The sequence below is a fragment of the Calliphora vicina genome, chromosome 2 (genome assembly GCF_958450345.1).
Source record: "Calliphora vicina chromosome 2, idCalVici1.1, whole genome shotgun sequence".
Taxonomy (NCBI): Eukaryota; Metazoa; Arthropoda; class Insecta; order Diptera; family Calliphoridae; genus Calliphora; species Calliphora vicina.
The window spans coordinates 27,760,956-27,787,895 of record NC_088781.1 but is presented as its reverse complement, the minus strand read 5'-3'; positions in this window follow the sequence as shown (position 1 = coordinate 27,787,895).

Sequence of the window (26,940 nt, the reverse complement as noted above, 5' to 3'; positions counted from 1 at the left end):
AAAGCAACTATTGGCGCAGTTACAACAGCTGCCACTGTTGCTGAATTTTACGACTTTTCTATACAAAATGTATAGTAGAGAAAAAACAAAAAAATCAATATTCAACATTACTCAAGTTGTTTTTTTTCCATAAAATAAGTACCAGTATCTCTCTCATGTATTTCATCCTTTTTTTCAAACATACAAATATTCTTGCCCATCCTTTTAGCTTTACAAAAAAAACACACGCCTTGTAAAGAAATCACCAACACGTGCTTCCATTATAAATTTTAACGTACACATACAGATGTGTATGATTATTTACATAGATATATACATGTGACTGGGTTTAACCCATTAATGACTGACCCCAAATTTCATGGGCCGAACTTGATAATATTTTATACAAATTGACATTGATAGTTTTATTTGATACACCTTAACCTGTGGAATCTGGATATTTTTCAATCCACTTCGATATTAAAAGATTCTAAAAAAAATGTTTCTATCGCTTGACTCTTCACTAAGTTTTAGAAAGATTTGGATATAAGCAAATGTATTGGGTGTATGACTTAAAAATGCGAAATTTTTCAATTTTTTTAGCTTTTATTTTGAAACATTTGTACAATATTGTTACGTTTTAACCTGGTTTATTTCCTTTAAATAAACCGTATACTTTTGATTGCAAATAAAAGCCGTTTAGTAGTTTGAAAATGGTAACAACTCTTTATTTATTCAAATGTAGAACAACAACTGAATTAAATAGTCACTCAATGTTTTTATACACGTTTGTAAATTCGCAGAAATACAGACACAATTTATAATGTACACGAATTTCTTGAAAAACACAACACACTTTAAGGCACTCAGTTGATGTTTATTCGAAAAGCGTCTCTGATAAACTGACTCACGACTGCAACCTCTGTCACTATTTATAACACTGTCATCTGCACTTCAGATTGTTCTTTAACTGTCAAAATTCGAATATTCTAGATCTTACTAATACATACGCCATCTGTGGTGTACTTTCTACAATGTTCTTTAACTGAATACTCGAATTCGAATACAGCGTTGCCAACTTACGATCAAATCAACTGAAAGCTTTTATTTAATAATGCCCACAGATATGTTACAGTTTGCTATTACAGCACAGTTATTTGAAAGCATTATGCTACTTTTAAATGAGCCCTTAAAATCGTTATATTTGAATTCAAGTACAATTTCGTAACAATATAAATTTGTTCAAAGTATTGGATATTGTTAGATATGACCATCTCTATGGCAACATATGGATTCCGAGCCAAAAGAACTGCTCATCTTTTGGAGGCCAAGAATCAAGCCAATCACTGTTACAAGGTGAAGCGGTCTGGACTTTTTTGCGGCAATACGAATTAGTTGTGTTCGGTACAGGTTCTCTGTGATGGTCTGGTCAGACTTCAATAGATCCCACTAAAAACAGAGAATTATTTTAGCGCCATGGATACTTGGCTTTGTTGGCCGAGATTCAAATATGATTCCTTAAGGTTATTGTAATAGATCCATTTTTCATCGCGAGTAATTATGCAAAATCGTCTTTTAAGGTCTCTCGGCTTCAATTCGTATGATACCTATATCCCTGCTGCTCGTAAACGTTTAGAAATAGCTGCTTGAGTAGCTCCCACTAATTGTGCAAACTTTTGTTGAGTTTTACAGCAGTCTTCATGGAATTGTGACTCCAATTTTTTGACATTTTTTGGAGTAGCGATGCCTCTCACCAGACCCAAGTTAGAATTTTTCTAGAACAGCTCTATTTGTATGTATTTGTCTTCGCATGCGGCGTAAATGGGTTAAATATAACCAGCATAGAGAAATACACATAGAGCGGAAACTTGAAAAAAATTCAAACAAAAAATTATTAAAAAAAATCAAACATTTGTTTTCACATACTTATCGTGTACTTATAAATTCTCACCACTTAGGTTTTTGACAACTGAGTTAGGACTTTGATAGTAGAGTTTTCGTTCTATCTTTAGTAACCAGTCCCTATTGCAAATAGGGTATTTTAAAACAATGTGAAGGGTTTTATTTAAAATTGAAACTGGAATAATATCAGGAACCAGAAATATTTTGAATTTTGTACAAGCTGTAAAGTGTATGTTCCAAAATAATGTTTCTGTGTGCTCTATTTTCCCAAAAGTTTCAATTGTATTTTATATGCTACGATCTTTTACTCTCAGAAGTTACATTACATCTGCGAGAATCTTTGTTACAAAAACATGATCTTTGCAAGACTTGTCAAGTCTTAAATATATTTTTCACACCAAATTGATTTTGTCATTTCGTTTGTAACACATCGAAATATTGCTCGTAGATCCATGTATAAATATATTCTGGGTCCTCATAACATTTGAAAACGATATAGCTACGTCAGTCTAGAGGGAAGGACATGGGGGATGAAACTTTCACCAAATATTCTCTGTTGATAAGAAATATTTGGTAAAAATTTGGCTAAAATCAGTCCAACCACCATGCAAATTTTATTCCCAATAGCATTTGATATTTTTTAGTAATAAAAAAATATAAAATTAACTAAATCGGTTGAACCAGATATTTTTGTTTTATATTTATAAGTGAAAAACAATTTTATAAAAATTCGGATTAAAAAATATTTTTCCCGATTTGAGCCATTGTATGTCAGACTTACTATATATAGCGTTATATATATATGAGAGATCGAAAATAACTCGTCCATATACCAAAAAACCCAAATTGTGATTTATATTTTTGTGATAAAAATAAATCACTGAAAATAACAGTTATAAAATGATTTTTATTTAAATGGTTTGGTATGACCTTTATTCGTTATTGTTGTTTTTTAATAAGCAATTCATTTGTTGTTGTTCTTAATAACTGTTACTTTCTCTTTTATTTACATACAATAACATATTATTAGTAATTTTTAACAAATTATGCAAATAATATGCTAAGCATAAGGTAATGAAGTCTGAGTAACAGAAATGAGAACTTTTTTTAAATTGTTATTAATCTTTTGATAAATTTTAGTTATTTAAGCGTTGATTTGAATCAAATGCAATTTTGCAAGTTATTTTTCAAGTTCGCAAATAAAAGTCACAAGCTGACCTTTACGAAAAAAATAAATTATAAACCACACATCCAGATTATTTGTGTTTGTTTCTTTTCTGTTTCTCTCAACCTCAAACCTAAAATGTTCTCGAATAAATCACTCTCTCAGTGATATATCACAAAAAATAATTTTTAAATGGCTGCGAATGAGAATTTACCATTGAAATGAAAGTGAACCCGTTATTTTCGGTCTCTGATATATATTGATATATGAATCATTTGTAAAACGGTGTTCAAACAAGTCCTTATCAGATAACTATAGTCTGATTTTACACACAGCAAGTTTGAAGCAAGTCTCTTCGATTCCCTTTAAAACAGCAAGTCTGTGTTCAATTTTCCATAAAAATTATACAAAATTTAATTTTTCAAAAGTCTTTCTTATACTATTTATTAAAAACACGGAAAGCTTTTCAAATTTAAACAAGTAAGAGAGCTATATTCGGCTGTGCCGAATCTTATATACCCTTCACCAAATTATACTTTAAAATAAATTTGTTTAAACATTTTTAGCTAAATAAAATTTTTTTTTTTTAATTGTTTTTCAAAATTTGGTTTTTTTTAATTTTTTTTAAAAAAAGTTTTTTTCCAAATTTTTTTGTTTAGTTTTTAATTTTTTTTTTTTTGAAAAAAAATTTATGACTAAAAAAATTTTTTGAGGAAAAAAAATCGGTTTAAAAAATATTTTTCCCGATTTTGACCCATTGTAGGTCCAACTTACTATAGCCTTATCTACATCGTTGCAATGGACTTTGAAATATCTATCATTAGATATCCATATTGTCTATATTAATGACATTGTAATCCAGATATAGATAAAAAATAGGTCAAAAATCGAGGTTGTCCCGGTTTTTTTCTCATATCTCCGTTATTTATGGACCGATTTTGCTGATTTTAAATAGAAAACTTCTCGAAAGCATGTCTGACAGAATTATTGAAGACTTGGATCCCGAAGATATATGGGGTCTTCAGAAAATTGATTTCAACAGACAGACAGACGGACATGGCTTAATCGACTCCGCTATCTATAAGGATCCAGAATATATATATATACTTTATAGGGTCGGAAATGAAAAATGTAGAAATTACAAACGGAATGACAAACTTATATATACCCTTCTCACGAAGGTGAAGGGTATAAAAAGATTACGATACCCTAAACGAGCATTTATTTATATCGAGGGCCTATATTCATAACCCTCTATCTTAAAAAACATAACTTTTCAGGAGAAACAAAAAACTGTTTTTTAGCGTATTACTTGAGTTATTAAAATTCGTTATTCTACAATATTTTTAAAGCAACTACTGAATCTCACATATAATTAGTTGCAACATTTTAGCATTTTTGTGGACTTTATGATAGATAAAGGATTTTTTTTCTTAAAATATTAAATGTTATGTATGAAAATGTATGAAGGATTTTCAATTTTAATAAAATTAAATTATTTTGATTTCATTTATGCAATCTGTCTATTTTAATGTGACTTATTAGTAAGGAAAAAAGAAATTTTTAAATTAATCATTTGTAAAGATAGAGGGTTTTGCATTTGGAAATAATTAATTGTATAAGATAGAGAAATAACAAAAATGCAAATAAAACAGTAAAAAAAATATGTTTTTTATGAAATTCACATATATAGATGAGGGCTGTTTTACTGAATATGTTACCATCAAAAAGTCTTTTACGTACAAAGCAAAGATAGAGGGTTTTGAATATATTCCGTCGATATGCTTTTAAATCCAAAACAATATGTGTTCAAATCTATGATATAGACAGTTTATAATCCCCATTACCAACATGCTTTGATGACATTTGATCACCAGAATATCTGCCACTAAAGTGATTAGAATCCAGTGATGTTGATTCCTGCCAAGTTTGAGCACTCTGTTAACTGTTAACGTACTTCCTTTTTCCAGGAATACTATTTCGCCAAGGACCTAGAACGTTTTCAGTGTCAAAATAGAAAAATGTTAAATTCTTTGCGCAATTTAAAAATTACAATTTTATATCTCCGTTCCTCTTAAAATCTAAAATTTATTTTAGAAAAGAAGAAAAAAATATAAAAAGAAAATTTTAAAGGCCTGCTTTTTTGGTTTATCTTTTTTAAAGGCTGTTATATGTATTATATTTAAAGGATTTGTTTTATTTGTTGAAAATAAATACCAAAAAATATTATGCCATAACAATGTTTGGTATATTTTTTTGGGGAGATTGAATACGTAAAAGATTTAGAGCAATATTTTATGGCTTAATTGGTTTTAATAAGGATTTATTTTATAGAAAAGTATAGATGTTGTTTATTTATAAGTGTCTGTTTTTAAGAAAGGAATTCAAAATATTAAACCTTTTATGCCGGTACTATTTTGCATGTATAAAAAAGGGATTCTAATTAAATACAGCAGTTGTTTAAGTTATGATTATTTATTTATAATAATATCAGCATTGTTTCTAACATGGTTTATTTTTTATAATGACATGAATATTTGTTGAAACGACAAACGTTTGAAAATATTTGTAGTTCAAATTTCCATTAATCTTATTTTTACGTTTCAAAATATTTTCATTAAACTTTGCATAAAAATCTTAATTTTTGAATCAGTTTTCAAAATTTATATATTTTTTCTTATAACTTGCCAATTGCAAGAGTTTTTCAAACAAATTTAAAAAAAAAGTTAATAAAAAATTTACCTGAAGTACAATCAATCTTTACTCCTTTTGAAAATTAATTATGCTCATAGACAAACTCTTCTCAGCAACTTTAAACATATATACTTTGCCTAAATACAAAATGTCTTTATAACAAACGTTTTAAGCTGACGCAGCAAAATCACAAGAAAACTTTCTAGAAACTTCTCTCCTTTTTTACTGACATTTAAAATGCGTTAAAATCTCAAACCCCACCCAAAAAAAAATGGCTTAAAATTAATACAAAACATCTGCATCAACAAGAACATGGATCAAAAGTGACAGTTTAAAAAACACTAAAACAAATAAGATTTACTTGAGAAACTCTATCTACATATAACTTTTTAGTGGCAAAACAAAAAATGAGAAAACTTTATTTTCGAAACTCTACAAAAGAGCAACAGCAACTTATGTCACACTGACGACAGATAAGACAATAAATGAGAAATCAACTGACGAAGATACTAACTGAAATTGCTATAAAAATGATGACTTATATATAGTTAAGTTATAACTTATGCAGAGGACAAAGTGCAATATCTATGGCAGTAAAGCAGCGCTATAAGTAATAATAAGTTAGGGTAATGAAAACAAAATTAAACGGCTGGAAAATTTGTTATTGTGTTGGGGAATTTATATATTCTTGTATAAAATAATTCTTTCTCTTCAAGAAATCTAGCAGACATATATTTTTTACATTCAAATATGATGGAATATCAAAAAAATCTAATGTTGAAATATCCGGCTGTGTGTGTAAAACCCGCTAACTTCCAAAACTCAACAGCTAAAGCAATGAGATTCGCCTGGAATGTTTAGCGTTGTCCTAAGTACTTTGGTATTAAAACTGACCAAAATCAGTTTAAATTCGAGAAAAATATTCCTTATTTAAGTATAATCAAATTTCCGTACAGATTTGATCTTTTTTTCTACAGACAGACAGACATAGCTATATGGTCTTATAATCTTATAAGGATCTAGAATTTATACAGTTATATAGGTCTATGAAAAATATTTTAATAAATTGCAAATGGAATGACAATATATAACAAAAATACGAAAACTAGTGTAAACGATAATTCCAATTATGCCTTTAATTAGAATAGAAATAACATTTTCCTATAACTAAAATAAATATTTATTTGGTATTATTTAGGCTTCTTGAAAGTTATTCAACATAATCAGCAATATTGTAAAACTTGTTTTATTTCAAAATTTGTTTGCTACCAGAAGACACAAGTAACAGCATATGTTATATAGTCACTTTAACTTGACAAAAATCAAATGTTGCCCATAAATCTGTTTAAAAAAAGACAGCCTAAAATTAACTTTATTTTACACATCCACCTAAAGCATAAAGAAAATATTACAAACTATAAAACAAATTTATTAAAAACTGTAGTTCATTAAAAAAAATAAAATAAAATCTCATTATGCCAAACATCACCAAGGCAGCAGCATCATTAAGTATAAAATACAAAAAATCGGCACAAAAAACTTAAACTGCCATATAACATTAAAGAGTTATACAATATGTCAGCTATAGTAAAAGTTTGATGTAATATGAAAAGTAAAAAACAAAAAACACAAACTGCAGTATAAAAAAGTTCTTTCATATTCGCATAAGCATCGTTATAACTTTTCGTGTGTTTGAAATCACAAAATAAGGAAGAAAAATAAAGTAATATAAATTTTATAATTATGGCTTAAAAATGAAGATGAACAACACTAGCAGCAGCCACATCAGCAGCAGTAGTAATATTACACAAAAAGCATTAATATAAACTTGATGTAAAAAACGTATTTTGCAACTTCATCAGTTACTGAAATATGTTGCAAAATGTGGAATTTTTCTGCATTAAGGTTACTAAAATACATAAAAACGTGTGTGATACAAAAGTTCATAAATATATAAACTTAACATACAGGGAATGGCAAAAATAATAGCTTCCCAAAACATGGTAATAACTTTATATTACACAGGTCAACAGCAAAAAAAGGCTTAACTAACCACTATATACATTTGATGTATCATGGCTACCTAAGTACAAAAATGGTAAAACTTTCAATTCTATGGCTAGATTTTTTTAAAAACATTTTTAAGTAAAATTATAATTTTTGTTACACCTTTCTCCACATAACACTATACAACAAAATCAAATTTTTCCAAAATTACAAGGTCCGACCAATAAATTTTGATAGAGGAGACAAAAAAAAAAGTCACGTGTATCGGCGTTTTGAAAGTTTACATCTGAATTTCATTTGAGGGGGGTTTAAAGTTTCCCTAGTCTGGCACATTTTTATTGTTAATCTTCATAAGAAACCATATGATCCTTACATTTTAGGTATAAAATGTGTTCAGCAAAGTTATGTAAAATGTTACGGAGAATATTTTTGTAGAATATGTTAACCCTCTAAATCCTCAAGGCATGGATTTCGTGCTAAATTTGTTGGTGCTTTAAAATAAAATTTTTAATAAATGCGAAATTAACCATAAGCTCTCTTTTGTTGTGTCTTATTTCTGACTTTCTGGTTGAATTTTCCGTTTTGGTGTATTCAGAGGCTTATAGTAAAAATTCACGGATAATATTTTTGCGGAACATTTTAAACCCTTAAATCCCTGTTTTAATGAAGTCTGTTGCTCCTTTTTTAAAAGGAGGACAAAAAAGACCCATGTATTGAGGATTTAGAGAGTTAATATATTCCATAAAAATGTTCTCCGTAACATTTGGCATAAATTTGCTGTATACATTTTATACCTAAAATGTTCTTTAAAATAAAATTCTTAATAAATGCGAAATTAACCCTAAGCTCTCTTTTGTTGTGTCTTATTTCTGACTTTCTGGTTGAATTCTCTCAGGACTTATGTAGGGATCACATGGTTTCTTATGCCGATTAACAATAAGAATGTGCCAGAGTTAAGAAACTTTAACCCCCCCTCAAATGACATTCAGATGTAAACTTTCAAAACGCCGATACACGTGTCTTTTTTTTTGTCTCCTCTATCAAAATTTATTGATCCGACCTTGTAATTTTTTTTGGTGTTGTATAGTGTAGTTAATGATATTTCAAAAACGGTTGTGTTTTTTAAAAAAAAATTGCAATTTTTATGTAAAAAATATATTTTTTGCTTCAATTTGTTTTTATAACTCCCAAACTACTAAGCGATAGAGATATAAATATAAACAATTTCTGTCATTTTAGATTTTTTTATGAATTTTTTAAAACACAAAAATTTTATATTTTCACATAAAAAATATATTTTTTGCTTCAATTTGTTTTTACACCGTCCGACAAATAGAGAAAAAATTCGTTAGACACGAACCCGATGATATACGTCTGAAACCATAAATTTAGTGGAGCAAAACTGTGTCTTCAGTTTTTCGTTTCGTGATCATGTGTCCTTTTTTAAGGACTTCAAAGTTTCAAAGAAGTACATTTTTCAAAAAATATTTAAAAATACTTCTGCTATTCCATCAATGACAAGTTGTATGTCAAAAGAACAAGAAGTGTTGTAAAATATTTTGTATAATCTTTAGTTTATCCTGTAAGGATCAAAAGATGCCAAAAATGTCCTTTAAGTATCCTTTAAGATTGCCAATAAATTTTATACAAAAAAGTTTTATTAAGAAAAGTCCATGTTTACAAACTACACCACATACAAAAACATTGCCCCAACACCACCTTAAAGTATACCAATCTGCTCAAGATCACTTTCTGAGTCGACTAGGCGATGTCCGTCCGTCTGTCTGTCCGTACATCCATGTAAACCTTGTAATCAAACTACAGGTCGCAGGTTTAAATATAATTCGACAAAATTTCGCACAAACCTTTATATTGCCCCAAGCACAAAGGCTATTGAATTTGGTTAGAATCAGCCCATTATTTATCCTAGCCCCCATACAATTGTCCTATTTGAAAATAGTTAAGCTCTCATAAATATCTTAATTATAAACATATTCAAACCAAATTCAGCGCAATTAAGTTTTATGTAAGCCGAACTCTCACGAGCAAATTTCGTGACAAGCGGTCAACAATATTCCATAGCTCCCATATAAGCAACATTCTCGAAAATGTCATTAATATACATAAATCTCTGAAATATGTCAGTATCCAAACAAAATTCAACACAAATATGTTTAAAATATTCGCAATTCATCACACCAAATTTTGTGACGATTGGTCCATAATTAGTCATAGCTCCCATATAAGGCCCACTACCGAAAATGTGTGTATTCAAATAAGTTTCATATCAAAAGACAACTCTTTATAATCATATACCCGGTCATAAGATCGGGCTTGCCCGACTATACCATTTTACTTGTTTATTAAAAAGTTTTCTTCGTTGCTTTTCACAACGGATTTTGTTATATTTTTTTGGAATGAAATATTAAAATAAAATATATAAAATCAAATAATTCAAATTTAAAATATTTTTTAACACTTAAGTAGTTAAGATAGAAGGATGAAATTTTGGCATGTGGTATTTAATATTTGGATCTTTAACTCACTAATTTAAAAAAAAAAAAATATTGGAAATCTAAAAGGATATTCAAGGTTAAAAATTTGAAAGGACATTTTTGACATCTTCTGATCCTTACAGGATAAAATAAAAATAATACGAAATATTCTACAACTCTTCTTGATCATTTGACAGCAAATTTGACATAGTAGGATGATTTTAAAACATTTTTTTAAAAATGTACTCCTCTGAAAATTTGAAGTCCTTTTAAAAGGAAACAGGATCACGAAATCAAAAACTGAAAACGCAGTTTTTCTCCATTTAATTTATTGTTTCAGACGTATGTCATCCGGTTCGTGTCTAATATTGAGTTTCGTACGGTGTTATAAGTCCGAAACTACTGAGCGGATTAAAACGCAATATTTATGTGAAAATTTGTAACATCGGCAAAATGTTTTCAAAATAAAATCAATCGAAAGAAGAACATTAACTACTCAGTATTATGTATAACAAACAAAAAACTAAAATTTTGCGAAAATGAGCGAATTAACTTAATTGTGAATAAATTCGAAAAAATCCATCGATTTTTATGATCGGTATCTTGTTTTGTTTCTATAGCATGTGGCTTTGCGATAAAGTAATAAATATGAAAATTTTCTGCCGTTTTAGATTTTTCTTGATTTTTTTAAAACAAAAAAGAATGATATTTTCATGTAAAAAATATATTTTTTGCTTCAATTTGTTATTATAACTCCGAAAATAGTGAGCCGATTAAAACACGAGATACATGTAAAAATTTGCACATAGCACGGGGAAAGTGTTTTCAGAATTCAATCTATAGAAAAAGCAATATTAACTACACAATTTTATGTATATCAAACAAAAAACTATCATTATGGGAAAATTAACGAATTCACTTAATTGTAAATAAATTCGAAAAGAATTCATTGATTTTTATGTTCGATATCTCATTTTATTTCCACTACATGGGGCTTTACGACAAAGTAATAAATCTGAAAAATTTCTGGCGTTTTCGATTTTTCATGATTTTTTTAAAACAAAAAAAAATTTGCTATTTTCATGTAAAAAATATATTTTTTGCTTCAATTTGTTACTATAACTCCGAAACTAGTGACCCGATTAAAACGTATATAGTACGTGAATATTTGCACATAACATGGATAAAATGTTTTCAAAATTCAATCATTCAAAAGAAGAACTTTCACAACTCAATTTTATGTACATCAAACAAAAAACTAACATTTTGTGAAAATGAGCGTATTCACTTAATTGTGAGTAAATTCGAAATAAATCAATTGAATTTCATGATCGATATATTATTTTGTTGATATTATATGTGGCTTTATAATAAAGTAATAAATCTGAACATTTTCTGCCGTTTTTAATTTTTCATAATTTTTTTAAAACAAAAAAATTTGCTAGTTTCACTTAAAAAAATGTTTTTCTTAAATTTGTTATTATAACTCCGAAACTACTGAGCCGATACAAACAGATGAAAAGCTAAGTAAATCTTAATTTTTCTAAGTTTATTGCAATAATATTTGAGTTATCATTAATTATGTGGAGAAACGTCTAAAAAAATTTACATAAAAATTTAAAAAAACACTCTCCATAGAATTTAAAGGTTGGACCATATTTGTATTACTGGAACAAAAATACATTAAAGTTGTTCAAAAAGCCTCACATTTTTTTCGATTTTATTGTCCTGTGTTTTTTAATAATTTACATTTCTATGACTACAACATATCGTCTACATTATTTGAAAGATTTTGGCAATAGGGACGAGAAAAATAAGTTAATTTTTGAACCTTTAATTTTATAGATTCTAAATTTAAAGTTCTAAATTTAAATTCTAAATTTAAATTGCAAAATTCGCTTTAGTTTGCTTTTCATATAGGTTTAAACTTCATATTTTCTTAATAACTTTAGAATTATTATTTAGATTTTATTATTTTTAAGCTCATATTAAAGCTAATGTAGGTTTTAAAAATCTATTTCTAATCAAACCCAAATATATCATTCCTTGTAATTCCATGTCCTTGAGTAAAGTAAAAGTTTTGTGATTTATTATTTATTTTCTCTAAAGCTTTATATTAAAACATTACACAACCTACATCATTTCCTAAATATTTGAACACTTTAATAAATCTCCAAATAAAAGTACCCTCCAAAAATAAATTCCCTCAAAAAGAAATCAAATTGCAATTAGAAAACATCATCAAATCCAAAGTAAACCAAACTAAAGCCGGCTTAGATTTTCATCAAAGCCAACATTAAGGTCATGACATACATCAATTTATCATCTACTACTACATTCCGTCAATAATTGTTTTCCTAATTTGTCAATAGTCCATATTTGCCCAGTTTTCTAGATTTTTTTTTCTCCAATTACAAATTATCGCTTTACACAAGTTTCTTTTGTGAATGTCAGAAAATAAGGAAAAGAAAATCCTATCGATAGTATGTCAACTCAAAGGATAACATATCCTTTACTCTTGTTACTAAGGTTTGTGTTTTTGTTCGTTGATGTCATTTGTCTGCATAACTTTGTCGTTTGCTTTGCATTGTGGCCCTCATTATTTGGACTAAAAATAATAAACAAAAAAAATGGAAAATACAGAAAAGCAAAACCTTTTTGCAATTATTTTTTACTTTGTTTTCAACAGTTTCCGGTTCGTACAACACAGTGATTAATGTTGTCCCTTTTCCGTATTCCCTGCTATACTGTATACATAAATACAAATTGTTGATGGTTGGTTGTTAATGCGAATGTCAACACAAACATATCATACCCTGTTATGTCAATTTGATTGAAGGTTATTTTTTTATTTTTGAGTTTTTTTTTTAAATTTTCAGGCATCCATATGTACATACTTGAAACATTTTTTAACGCCATATGATATAAAATTTTAAGGATAACTTAAAAATTGAATGCTATTTGTAACCTATACCATCATTGTGGGGAGATGTTTGTAACACCAAAAAATATTTGTGTAACATTTTTCTAATCGATTCAGAATCATTTTCTCAGTTGAACAAACAATGTCCGTCCAAACGTCCTTCTGGTTAGCTTGCTGGCTGCCTATGTAAACTTTGTACGCAAAATACAGTTCCCAGTTTTAAAGATATTTCGATCAGATTTGAAGCGCATTAAAGATGAAGCGTGTTGAAACTTGATGAAATTGGTCCTTTATTTCACCTAGCTCCTAAACAAATATCCTCCCGAGATAGGACCTTATCGGTCATAAATGTTTAATTTGTATAACTATCTTCAAAAATTTCGCTCCAAATAGGTTTTATATTGGGCGACTTAAAAATGTGGTATTTACAATAGATGGTGTAGCTTCTGATTTTATACTCTTCACTATGAGTGGCAAGGGTCATTCCGTTTGTAATTTATACTTTTCTCATTTGCGACCTAATAAAGTATATATATTCTGGATCGTTATAGATAGCGCAGTCGATATAGCCATGTCCGTCTGTCCGTCTGTATATTAAAATTAACTTTCCGTGGCTCCCAAATAACTTACATACATGATTCATACATCGTCGGACCTGTATTATTTAATTTGATTGCTCACCAAACCTTAAGGTGGATGTGTTCCATCGGTTCCAATTTACAAAAGATGGTTTGTTCGGTTCAAAAGTGGCGATTTTGACACGGTAGACAATTATCTCACAGGCCGGCCAAAAATGTTTAAAAACCAAGAATTGGTTGAATCCATGAAGATTGATGTAAAACTCAACAAGAGCGTGCAAAATCATTGGGAGCTACTCAAGCAGCAATTTCAAAACATTTGCGAGCAGGAGGATTAATCCCAAAACAGGGAAATTGGGTACAATACGAGTTAAAACCAAGTTGTGACAACCATTCATATGATGAAGGACTTATCATATTATGTTGGTCTCGGCTTAAGGCTTATCATAATCTGAGAACAACATATTATGATAAAATTATTCGTCATAAATATGGTTGCCACAAACATATATTTGTTTACTGTAACCATATATATGGTTGATACAATCAAGTGAATCATAAATTAAACATATTATAATAAATTGAATTAAATTATTGAAATTTTAAATAAAAAATGTTTTTGCTCATTTACTCAGTATGGGCTTGACCGACCATACTTTCTTAATTGTTCTAATTGTGAGTTAAGAGTTATTTTGAAATAAATATTTAAATACTATATCGGGAATATAGTAAACAAATTTTACAGGAGAATGTTTTTTTTTAATATTTTGAAATTTATACAAAGAATTAAAAATGTTATGATGCGATATAATATAATTTCGTTCAAGCTACTTGTCTACTTTTGAAAAATATTTATAACTTTTCACAATTAAATTTCATGGAATACTTTATTGAAAAATATGACAAAAATTTTTTTATTGAGGTTTTGCAAAGATAAAAAATTTAAAAATTGATATTAAATTTTTATTTATAAATATTTTTTATTAGAATTTTACAGTTATATAGACTTTTCTTTTGAAAATGGAAAAATAAAAACCAATTTTAAAATTTGTTATCGTGAATCCCGCTGTTCTTAAAATAAGTTTCGAAAAATCCCAAAAATTTGATTTTTTTAGTTTTTTGTCTATAATACCCATACCAGTGTCGGAGTTATCGGAGAACTTTACAAGATAAATAAGAACATGTTTGGCAATCTAGAATGGGTTACTGTATTTGGATATCGACTATGCGATTTCAGAATTTTTTCCCTAAATTTTAATTTTACATAAATTAATAAATAAATAATTTTTTGGATGGACCTGAAATATTTGGACCCGCTGTTATCAAAAAACTGGAGTAAAGTAGGTAAAAATTATAAGAAAATAATATTCAAATGCGAATATCTCCTAAGCTATAAAAGATAATTGATAGTTACGTTTTTTTGTAGTGCTCGATGCGGAGATATGTAATTTTATAAAATCGGAACACAATCGAAGAATCGTTTTAAAAATTTGACATATGTACCTGAAGTGTGCTAATTTGGGGACCCCTGTCCACTCCCCTGGTGGGCTCATGTGGTCCATATTCAAAACTTATACTCGACAGCAATTCATCTTTGCGCATATGAAATTTCATTCAAACCAATGTAACCATTTAGAATTTACAGATCTATTTCCCTCCTTTTAAACCCTACACCACCATAGTGGGGAGGGTATAATGCGTTTGTGCAGATGTTTGTAACGCCCAAAAATATTAGTCTAACAGCCACCTTAAAGTATACCGATCGACATAGAATCACGATTAAACGATGTCCGTCCGTCCGTCTGGTCGGCTGGCTGGCTGGCTGTCCATGTAAACCTTGTGCGCAATTTAGAAGATATTTCAATGAAATTTGGTAACCATTTAGAATTTACAGATCTATTTCCCTCCTTTTAAACCCTACACCACCATAGTGGGGAGGGTATAATGCGTTTGTGCAGATGTTTGTAACGCCCAAAAATATTAGTCTAACAGCCACCTTAAAGTATACCGATCGACATAGAATCACGATTAAACGATGTCCGTCCGTCCGTCTGGTCGGCTGGCTGGCTGGCTGTCCATGTAAACCTTGTGCGCAATTTAGAAGATATTTCAATGAAATTTGGTATATATTATTTTTTCGGCTCAAGGACTAAGCCCATTGAAACTGGCTGAAATCGGTCCGTTATTTCACCTAGCCTCCATACAAATGTCCTCCCGAAATTGGACTTTATCGGTCATAAATGATTAATTTATATAGGTATCTACACAAATTTTGCTTCAAATAAGTTTTATATACACAAAATTCATGTCACCAAATTTTGTTACGATCGCTCCATAATTAGTCATAGCTCCCATATAGACCCGCTTCCGAAAATTACTTTAACGTTCATAAATCGCTTAAAAATGTTGGTATACACACAAAATTCAACATAGTAAACTTTCATATAGACATAACTCACGCGACCGAATTTCATGGTGATCGAACCATAATTGGTCATAGCCCCCATATAAGGCCCACTTCCGAAAATCACTCAAAAATGTAAATTATTGAAATTTTAAAAGAAAAATGTTTTTGCTCTTTTACTTAGTGTAGGATATTATATGGTCGGGCTTGACCGACCATACTTTCATTACATACCACTGTGAGTCGCTTACGATAAAACATTGACTTACAATGAAATCTTACCCCCTATATTTACTAACAATTTTGGTATTCTGAGAACACTAAAACATAAAATTTTAATTTCTGCAATAAAAAAAATTGAAAATGTCGTTTACGACATTACGCTATCACTTTCAAAATATTTTACCTTACATATTTTATGGGTTAAACACAGTTTCCCGTTTCAATTCAGTTTTGTTGTAACAAGGACCAATAGCAATCCTTGGATTTATGGTACGATGGGCTTTCTAGCTTGAGTTTAGTTTCATTAAGGCCACAAAATTCTGATAAAATATAGGGCCATATACATATATTTTTATTTACTTTATTAACTTTTTTAAATAAATTTTTAATTTAGTAAATTAAAATTATTAAATTTCTTTATAATTTTTTATCATTGCTCACAATATTAATCAGATTTTCCTTTTTTGTAATCCAAAAAAAAAATATACTTTTTCATGACAATATTTAAATAATTTATTATAAGGCAATTATAAATTTAATATTAAATTTAAATTACCACAATTATATGATTTTAATAAATAGCCATTTAATAAATTATCAACAAAATAAATATATTTTTTTTTGATAATTTCTAATTATATTATTAAAATTAATTGACATAAAAAAAAATATAAGAAGCTTTATTAAATTCATATATTATTTAATATTTACCTTTGTGACAACTTTAAATAATTTATTAGTTTAAACAACAGAAAAAACATAAATAATTATACATGATAATAGCAAACCACTCTCCACTAAGTACAGCAGCCCCTGCTGCAAAAAGAAAGGGAAAAATAATTTAATTATAATAAAATTCTGTATTTTCTTTTAGTTAAAACAATTTAAACATTTCTTTTAATATAAGGTATACTTAGTATTTATTTATTTTAATTAAATATTACTCATACGTAATGTGAGAATTGCCAGAATTCGTAAACTTTTAAGTTTTCATCAAAACTTAATTGCACTTTTAATAATATGCACTTAAATCATATATGTACGTACTCATTTATTTTATTAAAAAGGAATTTATATGTATACGAAATACGGAAAGAACAAATGTGAATCAATAAATGCAATTATGATAATTAAAATTTTCTGCAAAATTAATATAATTTGTACCTTTTCTGCTGTTGGCTTCCTTTTGGCATAAGATTTTCTTTACATTTTTAATATGCATCACTACAAAACAGACATTACGACTTATGGAAAGACAAGTAAATATACAGAGAATAAATGCAAAAAATAATTTGCAAAATTTTCCCTTTGTGTTTAACAGAGTCTGAGAAAAAGCTGGGTAAAAGACAGCAAAGAAATGCATTTATATAGTTTTTAATATTTGGGTTGTATTATTATAAATGAAAGTACTTCACATTGAAATATATGAGTCTTTTTTTATTTAAGGGGTATTACACAACCTCATAAACTGTCAATATTTTAACATCAATTATTTATATATTTCATAGTCATATATCATGAATTCCATAAGACTTCACAAACAAATTGAACTTGGATGTTACGATTTTGGTTATACTTAGTGAAATCTACTATTTGGAGAACATATTTCTTTAAATTTCGAAAAACTCTCGATTTTATTCGCGATTTAAATTTTTTTATAAAAAATTTAAAAAAATGGTATTGTAGATTCTTAAATATTCGTATCTTATGAAGCTGATGTCGGATTTTATTGATTTAAAATGCATTTAAAAGACAGCTATGACTTCTTTAAATCGTATAATCATTCATGATGCAAATGTACATATATTAATATCCATAGTTTAGTCCTAAAGTCCTTTAAAATACACTACTATCCTAATAATTATCAATTTTTCCAATTATTTAATTACAAACAAAATCCTAAAGGTCAAGTGTTATTAAAATGAAATTCCTACCCCACAAAATATCCCTGATTTGCTGGTTAAAATGATGTTTGCATTGAAAATTATGAAAATTAAATTATCGATAATATAAAACGTTTTTCTGCAATTGAACAAGTTAAAAATTGTAGTCAACTGTCTCTTATAACACACGCAAATGCAAAAATATACAAAACAACCACTACACTCAAGCAACCGCAGGCAGCCAAACAAATACACTGACAGTTTGATTGAAAGGCTGCACACTCCTGCCAGCCAGGCTTGTTAAATTTCATAAACATATTTTTTTTTCTCCTTTTATAATGTTATTTTTTTTTAGTCAACAGTTTTACACAGTTTTTGAACAACTCTTTCAATTTTGCAATTTTTTTTACTTTATTATATTGTATACATACATTAGAGTACTCCAAGATTGTATGGCCGAAAACAAATGTTAAGTTACAGATAGGCCCCCCTCTCGATTTGTTCTATGGATTGTCTAGCCATCATGGCTTTGCCAAATCACCATGGTTGGCTATAACGTGCAACAATACTTTCAAATGATAAAACTGTTTCACCAAATTGGAGGTTGTGTTTGAACAAAGTTCCGCGATCCATAGTTGTTCTACCGAGAGTACTACTCGAAATGTGGTGGATAAATTTGAGGCCAATGGTTCAGTAAACAGTTAACTAACACTTGTACGATGATGGAATACAATTGTTGCCGAAAACATCGCCTCTGTACATGAGAGGAGTGTGCAGGAGATTCCTAGGCAGTCGATTTCGCGTCGCTCAAAAGAACTCAGACTTTCTCAAACCAAACTTGCCGAAAAAAATAAATAAATTTATCAGATAGCGGGCTTGAACTCATAAACTCTCGTTTTCTAGTCAAATGCTCTAACGACTTAGTCACTGGGTTCTTATTTGTTATATTATTTTAGTCTCAATTTTTTTAATTTTCTGCATCATCAGTGAGAACGAAAATAAGAACGGCCACATTCAGCATTACGTGTGGTCATCAATGTAGTATATTTTAGTGGATTTTATTTAGTAATATAGCTAGTGTATAGTTTCCAATTGGCACTTTTCAAACTACTGGGATTAGCGTGGCTTCACGCACTACGACCCATAAGATGTTTTGTGCTGCCTAAGAGTTTAAGTTTAGTTTGATGAGAGATCAGTTAAACCCCCGTGGGCAATATAGGCCCTTTCGAGCCATTTGGTTTTGCACACTGCCAATATTGGGCAGTCGCATAAAACATGTTCAGAGGTTTCAGCATGAAGTTCACAAAATATTCATGTTCATTCTCAATATTACGTAAAGTAAATTTGTTATACCTAAAACCATAATGCCCGGTCATCCTTTCTGAGCGATATCAACAATTGGGATCTCCATTTGGACAGAGTAATGAACCGTTTAGACTGTCTCAATACTGGTAAACTATCCCAAAATCGTTTAAATTCCAATTGAAAACAAAAATTAATTCAATACATAGTGTATCCAAGAGGAATTCCATAGAAAGGTTCAGGACCTTTGAGTGAGCGTCGGGAACTCCTATTCGGGAACCCCAGAAAATCAGCTCTTTCATTACCAGCATGGCCTTCATGACCAGGTACACAGCACAAGGTGAGTTCAGTGTGCGTACCGAGTTCATTCAAAGATGTAAAGAAGTCCATGACAACACCAGACCTCTCTTCATATGATGAGAAGATTCTAAGAGCAGCCTGGCTTTTCGACATAGGCTCCTAGTATTCCTTAATTCCAGTAGACAGCGTCGTATTTCGGCTGAAAGTACCCTAAGCAGTTGAAATTACACTTATTTTCATCAATTTCTGGATGCACCAAAAATATTGCCGAATTTGGAACGATACCAAAACACAAGAGATCCAAGAGCTATATTTCAATTATTACTAAATTATTTTAGTGTGAATTGGATGTTGCTACATTGTACATTGTGCACGAGCGATTTGAGGCATGGTCATCTCAAGTGCAGATGATGTGAACAGACCAAAATTTTTTGGCAAAAATTTTAAGGAGCGGTCGTAGAGCGCTGAAATTTGCCACCGAGAATTATACGAACCAAACTAAAAAAAAATAAAATTTTATCAAAATCGACCATAAAATTTTTTATATCCAAGCAAAAGTCTAGAAATTTAAAAAAAGGAACGCATGCCGAGTTTCAATAAAATCGGCCACGTCCACTGCCCACGAAACCCATACATAGATAAGAATTTTTTGATACTTCGATACAAAAAATGTTAAGTTTTAATCATGTTCCGAAAACTTCAGAAATCAATTTTTTTAGTTGAAACAATACACTCCCACCTTTCATTTTATTATAAAAAACGTCGTGGGGGAAAGTGGGGCTACATTGTTTTTTCTCCATGGAAAATCAAAAATAAAATAGTTTTTAGAGACTTATAGATTTGGGCTTATCTTCTTAACTGTTTATGGTATCCCCATAATTTGTTTTTAATAAAATAAAATTTTTCTTAAAACTATAAGTGTACATTTCATCCTTAAACATTTCTCTACAAAAGTGCATCATTTGATTTTTGAAATTGAGTGTTTGAAAAATTGACTTTTTGATACCAAAATCCCTCTGTGCAACGTAGTCGTGCGATTTGACCACAACGGGCCTCCAAGTTAACACTGCACATGACATCGGTCAAATTCAATCTGACTTATGAGACGTAGTCATGGAATATTAGACAGACAATTGCACATAATGACATCGATAGGCCTTTCAATTAAATAAAAAATATTGATGATACCTCACACACAATTTGTTTTATTTAAAGTCAAAGATAGAAAGGGCTTAATCTTTTAGTAGTTTCATGAATTATCTTAACGGACGAAACTAGAATGTTCTATTTATAGAGCTTTTAGCAGCTTCAATGTTAATGCTTGCGGTTTTAATATTGGCGAAGTTTCGTGTATTGGAAATGTTTATAAACATGTTGAAATTTGCCAGCTGTCGTTTCAGACAGTAGGATTCAAATAGTTAATGCAATTTCGTAACAATTTGTTAATTTTTTTCAATATTTCACATTCAAATGGCATTTAATAGGTTTGAAATTTTTTAATAAATTTGTGTCTTTTTTATCTCCTTAGAACGATTATTTGATTATTTTACATTAAATGGCAAACTTAATTATTTTATGTCAAAATTATTGAAAAAATCTCAAAACAGACATTTTGTAGCACCCTAGCGTGCATATACTTATAGTAGGAGAATGAATATACTGTGTAATAGTTACAGTTTATGAAAAGAAAATATTTTCTTTTTGTTATACATACATTTGCAACTATAGAGCAAGAGAAATTGTAGAGAATTGAAAATAACGAACTGACTAGCATAGTTTTCTTTTCTTTTTGTTTTCATAAGACTTGTTCATGTCTGTCTGTCTTTATGTCTGCCCAACTGTCTGCTAAAACTGACTAGATGTCTGTACGTTTGCCTGTTTGTTGATTTAGTTTAGATGAATTTTTATTTTCTCCGCATAAGTCTATCTATCATATCCAACTGTCAGTCAGTTAAATTTAAAGCATTTTCTTCTCTCTCTATCTCTCTTTCAGATAAAACATAAAATATAAAACTTAAACTGCATATTAGGATGTAGTTACGTATGTAATTTTCTTCTCTCTCTATCTCTCTTTCAGATAAAACATAAAATATAAAACTTAAACTGCATATTAGGATGTAGTTACGTATGTAAATTTTGTTTTCATAAGTCTAAGTGTAGTATGTATGTTAAAGTAGTTCCTTTTTTATTAAGAGCATTTTATATATGTACCTACATACATATATACTTATTATTTTATATAAATACGTTATAAGAAATAATATTTCTTATTTTTATCCTTTAACAATTTTTTATATAGTCGTCATCATCTTCAGCATCTTACTTAGCATTTACCTGGAGTATTTATTTCTTCTTACATATATAAATTAAATTGTATAGAGACTCTTTATACATAATAAAGACGTCAAAATGTTTTCGCCTTTTTTTTTTTGCTGGTGAATATTTACTTTGAGATTTGTTTTGATATTTAAATATATACAAATATGTATATAAATGAGCAGCCTTTTAATTTTTGTTAACATCATTTTAAGATTTTAATTTTGTAATTGCATCTTCAATGATTTTGTTGATGTTTTCGAATGGAAAAAAATGGTTTCTTAGTTATTATTCACTAAGCATAGCTAATGAATATGAAAGGTGTAAAGGCGTCAAAAATTTAGACATTTAATTGAAGATATCAGGATGACATTTCAATTTTAGTTTAAATTTTATATAATTTTTTACTTTGCATTTAAATTTATTTCAAATAGTAACAAATTTCTTTTTTCTATTCCAGCATGATCTCGACACATTATCTTACTATGAGGTATGTATCTTTATTACTTAACATAGCTTACGATACTAAATAACACTCTACATCTGATGTATACGTTATTCGTACAATATCGTCCTAAGGGTACTGCTACACGTTCAATATATATTGTGATCGCGATCCATTGTAATGGATCACGCAAAATTAGGTTATTCTGCGATTTGGATCGCGATCCATCAATACTGCATGCTACACGTTCAATATAATATCGCGATACTGGATCGCGGTCAATATACATTGAACGTGTAGCAGTGCCCTAAGATCTTGGTGCTAATTACCGCTGTGGGATTCTCTTATTCGATATTGAATAAAATGTATAGAAAATTGTAATGATTGTGCTCGATAACAAACTAGGTTTTACTCGAACGCTAATAAGCTTTCGAAATTTATTTCGATTATGAGTGCAAGAATTTGTCCACTGAACATAAAAAAAATCTCGAATCGAATTTTGAATACCCACCATCAATATGTAGTTTTTGCCTTCTCTGGGGTTTTGATTTAGATTTATGGTTAGAACTGTACAGAAATTTTTAGAGTGATTCATTTGTTAAAAAACGCGATTTTTTTTCAAATTTTTAGCTATTATTTTGAAACATTTGTGAATATAAATTCATTCAAAGTATTGGCCATTTTTAGCTATGTAGTTTTCCCTTCTTTCTGGTAACATATGGATTCCAAGTCAATAAAAGCTGTTCTTTTTTTGAGGCCAAGAACGAATAAAGCCAATATCCGATAAGCTGTTTCAAAGCCAAGCGTATCCCAGAGAAATCATTCTGCATCGATCCAAACAAGTAGTACTTGGATGGGCACAGTTCGGACTTTAAAGAGAGTCAAGCAAAACTTCCAATTCCAAACATTCTTCTCAATACTTTTTAACATTTATTGCAACATGTGACCGAGCGTTGTTATGATGGAGTATTACGGTTTCATGTCTGACCTCATATTCTGAGCGTTTCCCTCTAACCCGCAAAAGTGCCTCAAGACATGCATTACAAAACACCAATTATCTCAAAAAGTAATTATAGATATTTTTTTAAATTTAACTGTGACTTTAGTTACAGATTTGTTAACATTTCCCTCAAAGGTCGAAATCCATTCTGACTTTTAGTTTTTGTTCTGTCAGCAGTTTTGTGAGTGATGTCATAATTTTAGCACGTGAAATTTTGTGTGTCATTTTTTTTAGTCAAAGTTTTACTAACTTTTAGTCGACCGATCGAAATATTTTTTATTAGTTATTTTTCATTAGTTTTTCAATAAAATCGTATAATAATTATTGTTTTTTACACCTAAACCGGCAACAATGCCCTGAGGCACTCTTCACCTTTTTGCACCTGGTTCCTAAACTTAATTTGCAAATTAGTTTCTGATGGCTGTTCTGAGATTATTGGTCATAATTACCCTAAATAAAATTATTCGAGAATCTTTTTAGCCAAATACAGAGTATTACTTTAACGCCATGGTTATTTGGATTTGGTGTCAATTCGGCTGATTGGATGGGCTTCACATATGATCTCTTACGCTTTGGGTCATCGAAATGAATCCATTTTTCATCTGAAGTAATGATTGGGTGCAAAAATGTTTTTCTTTTATAGCATTAAAGATGAAGACGAAGATTTATTTTAAAATATATTTAGCTGAAAAGTCCACCATAAAGCAAACATATTTAAAAAAGTGTAAAAAGGTACTGACTTTAAGAAAAAAGCACTTCATTGCTAATTTTTTATTTTTTTTTAAAAAGTTTATAAAAAGTAGTAAGAATATGCTTTATTACTTTTACTATAAATATAAGGATGTAGTTAAAAATATATTATTCCGCCATTTTGTAAATTTTTTAAAAAAGTAGTAAAAAGGTACTTTTTGCAAAAAAGCACTTTTATGTATTTTTATATAAATTCTGTGGTAGATGCTATAAAAAAGTATTTTATGAGTTTTTTTTAGACTTTTTCATATGTAAAAAATTTATTTTTTAGAAAAAAGCTTTTTTTATTAAAATTTTACACGTAATTTGTTTGAAACAACTTTGGTTTTAATTTTACTAAAAAATAGTAAAAAAAATATTTTTTGTAAAAAGTACTTTTTTATATTTTTGAAAAATTGTATAAAAAGTAGTAAGAATATGCTTTATTACTTTTATTAAAAAAACGAGTATTTAGTTTAAAATATATTTAGCTCAAAAGTCCATAATTTTGTAAAATTTTTAAAAAAAAGTACTAAAAATGTACTTTTTTCAAAAAGGACATTTATCTATTTTATGTTGCAGATGAACAAGTTCTTTTCACTAAACATTATTTTTCACCAAATGTTCATTTTAAATTTATTAGTGAAAAAAATTTTAAAACAAAAAAAATGTTTAGTTGAAAAAAAAAATTCGGGTTAAAAAATATTTTTCCTGATTTTGACCCTTTGTAGGTCCGACTTACTTTGGCCTTATACACGCCATTGCAAAGGTCTTTGAAATATATATTATTGGATATCCATATTGTCTTTATTAATGAGATAGTAATCCAGATATATATAAAACAAGTAAGAAAGTATGATCGGTCAAGCCCGACCATGTAATACCCTACACTAAGTAAAAAAAAAAATTTTCTTTTAAAATTTCAATAATTTATATTTTTGAGTGATTTTAGGAAGTGGGCCTTATATGGACGCTATACCCATTTATGGACCGATCACCCTTAAATTAGGTCGTGTGATTTATGTCTATATTAAAGTTAACTGTGTTGAATTTTGTGTGTATACCATCATTTTTAAGCGATTTATGCACGTTAAAGTGATTTTCGGAAGCGGGTCTATATGGGAGCTATGACTAATTATGGACCGATCGTAACAAAATTTGGTGACATATAAAACTTATTTGGAGTGTATATAAAACTTATTTGGAGCGGAAATTGTGGAGATACATATATATATTAAACATTTATGACCGATAAAGTACAATTTCGGCAGGACATTTGTATGGGGGCTAGGTGAAATAATGGACCGATTTCAGCCAGTTTCAATAGGCTTGGTCCCTGAGCCGAAAAACTAATATGTACCAAAAAAATATGTACATCGAAATATCTTTAAAATTGCGGCCTGTACTCTGCGCACAAGGTTTACATGGACAGCCAGCCAGCCGACCAGACGGACGGACATCAGAAAGTGATTCTAAGTCGATCAGTATACTTTAAGGTGGGTGTTAGACTAATATTTTTGGGCGTTACAAACATCTGCACAAACGCATTATACCCTCCCCACTATGGTGGTGTAGGGTATAAAAATAGGTCAAAAATCGAGGTAGTACTGTTTTTTTTTATATATATCAGCCATTTATGTACCGATTTGGTCGATTTAATATAGCAACCGATCCGGAAGAATTTCCGATACATTGATGTATGAATCGTGTATACGGACGGACATGGTTATATCTACACCGCGATATACATATAACGATCCAGAATATATATACTTTGTAGGGTCGCAAATGAAAACTTTAGAAATTACAAACTTATATATACCCTTGCCATTCATGGTGAAGGATATAACAAGACTTATTTCCCAAAACAAGAATTTTAGAAATTTTTTTGTCTGTCCTGTAATTTTTTGTGTGTTTAAATTATTTTTTTAAAAATATTAAAAGCATATTTTTCGATTTTACTTTATATAACTCTGTTTTTCTTATTCATCACTCTTATTATTTCCTGGGCCCAAGTATGCTATTAATAACTGTATTCACAAAATAAATCAACAATTAAATGTAGCCATATAAGAACAATATACATAAATTATAAAATGAAACAATTAAAATTGTGTCTTAAAAACTCTAATTAACAAAACATTAATTTTAAAGCTGTCAATATATCTTGAATGTTTACACATGCCTGTTATAATTACATTTAGATTAGGGTGCCTCTATATGTATTTTTGAAAACAGCATAAACAAAATGGTAAAGGGTGACACAATAATAATAATAATATTATGATGTCAATATGTAATTTTTAAACAAAATTTTTAGGAAATAGTTTTATTTTTCACTGGGAACACTGAATAGATTTTATGGGCTGTCCTAATGTAATAAAATATAATATAAATTTTCTCTTCTGACCATACAAACGTACGTGCGTATGTAAGTGTATAACATATGGATACCTTTATACAATACAAACGTCAATTATATAGAAAACAAATGTCAAATTTATAAGTCAACAATATTTGAAAAGTGTTGAAGCAAACTAAATATTTACTATTAGATACAGATACACAAACATAAAGCACGCACTCTGGCAAACAT